The sequence below is a fragment of the Palaemon carinicauda genome, chromosome 4 (assembly GCF_036898095.1).
Source record: "Palaemon carinicauda isolate YSFRI2023 chromosome 4, ASM3689809v2, whole genome shotgun sequence".
NCBI classification, from domain to species: Eukaryota; Metazoa; Arthropoda; class Malacostraca; order Decapoda; family Palaemonidae; genus Palaemon; species Palaemon carinicauda.
In genome coordinates this window covers 4,255,924-4,258,194 of record NC_090728.1, presented here as the reverse complement: position 1 = coordinate 4,258,194, position 2,271 = coordinate 4,255,924, and the positions used below count along the sequence as shown (strand labels likewise).

At 35.6% G+C, this 2,271-nt stretch overlaps 1 pseudogene; it reads left to right on the top strand.

Moving 5' to 3' along the window:
- Window positions 1-273: 273 nt before the first annotated feature.
- Window positions 274-1,554, top strand: LOC137639000 (probable ADP-dependent glucokinase; annotated as a pseudogene).
- The last annotated feature ends 717 nt before the right edge of the window (window positions 1,555-2,271 follow it).

Sequence of the window (2,271 nt, the reverse complement as noted above, 5' to 3'; positions counted from 1 at the left end):
ATATATATATATATATATATGTATATATATATATAAATATATATATATATATATATATATATATAGATGCTTCTACTTCACACCTCATAGTCTTCAGCATGTAGGGCTGAGATGTTATTGTTTCTGTGCACCTTACCGGGAGACTTGTCAACATGGCCTTGCTATAATTGAGGTCTTACTGTCTGTCCCGCAAGTAGTCCAGAGTGACCCACAGTAATAACCACTGACTTGTCTTGTCTGTGGTATGTTACGAGTAAGAGTTTTGTCAGGAAAATGTCAGTAATGAAAGTATAAAGCACTGCGTTTTCAGTGATTGTGCTTCTTATTACATTTTGGTATAGCAGAGAGAATGGAAACCAAATTCTTGAGGAACGCCTCCGACAAGTCGAGATATTTTCGTCCGAGAAGCAGATATTTTTCGTGCTACGGTTCCTCCAAAGAAAACTGCACATTATAATAATATAGAATCACTGAAACATTTAAAAGAGCTTTTTGCATTATTTTATTCCGCTGGATCTGCGGCTGAGAGACATTTTGTCAATGACATTCTGTCATCAGAACATTACTGTCATCATACTCTGCTTTAGGTGGTAATTCCCCGGTTATGGCTTCGAGGTTTGATATTGAATGTGCTCGCGTTCTGTTGGCAGCTAAACGAAGTCCATATATTGTTGAAACATATTTATTCAGGTGTTTAAGTTTGTGGAGGACGTTGGGGATGTGGAAGATGATATTCATTTAATCTTTTGAGTACAAGACGGGTGAGAAGTAGGGAAAGTATGAAGCATTAGGAGCAAACAGACTCATCATTCATAGTAACAATGATAACCCAAAAGTTAGCTCACTAGAGGATTTGGAATCGAATTAAGCTCCTTCAAACCTAAACTATTAGTTGTGAGAGGTCTTCAGATGATGGACAATTTTCCTTTTCCTCCTGGTATGAGAGAGGAACGACTGAAGACTGTTAGGGATCAGATCATAATAATGCCTAGCAAAACCAGAATTCACTTTGACAGAACTTCTTAAAGTCGATACATTATTGCCATATGCAGATTCTCTTATCATGAAAGAGCAGGAACTCCTAATCTCTACAGCATCTTGAAGTATGGACGCGTCAGCTCTATTTCAGACTACAATCCACGGGAGGTTATTAGATTGTTAAATCAATTACCAAAGAAACCTGGATATCGACAAGTGACTCGTTTGCACCTTCAAACTCTTGCCTTTCAAGCAATCATGATCCAGAAAGAACCTCCAAGGAAAATAACTTGCTTCTGCGAGAAAAGCTGCTCTGACAGCTAATCACCATGTTTGTGGAAACTCTGAGATTAGCATTAAAAAGATAAAATGCTGATGGATGACGGCTTTATACTGTCTCAAGCAGCAGGTTCAGGGAGAATCATGTTTGACACCCTGCATCCTATGTCTTGTTGGAATGAAGATGAAGAGAAAATAGAGATATGCATTGCACCAGTAATTGTTTGCACGGCAGTGCGTCACACAGGTGGTGGTGGTGACAACATATCCGAAGCTGGACTAGTTCTTCAAGTGTAATATGCTGTGATATTGACAGCTACAACATTCAAAATGTTTCCTAAAGCAATGTAGTCCAAAATGATAAAAATTTATAATTTCTTTGATTTATATGTAGGATAATAAAACTGAACATTCCAATAACACTGATACAGGTTTGTTATTCCCTGATATTCCTAATGTTGGTTTCATCTTCTGGGTGCTGTACGACGATTCTCCTTCAATATGCCATTAAGAATAGTTACTTTATACAGTACAGTAATAGGATATAAAATAATTTGAATGGTGAAATATAGTTTTAAAGCTGTATTTTATCAAACTTTTAGGTTTTATTTTTACTGTTTTATAGTTTGTTAGGCCTAGAACGCAATTTAATGTACTTAATTGCTATTTTTGAAAAGTACTTAATATGAGCTCATTAAAGACTACATAGCTTTTCAAAATCTTAGATGGTTTTGGTGATTTAAGCCCAATATTTTTTTTTATGAAAACTATTTTCTAATAATGATCAGTTTTTAAGATAAAATAAAATAGACTTGTGAGGACAGTGAGTGAATTTCTTAATTTCAATTAGCCAGAAGATGTAATCAACATACCCTGTAGTGTATTCGTTTGTTACCAAATTAAAGCTAGGTGCTAGAATAATTTGTTGAGTACATATTTGACTGTATTCTATATCCATATGCCCAGTACACATGTATGTATTTAGCAACCTACCCCAGTTCCTATCATGACTGC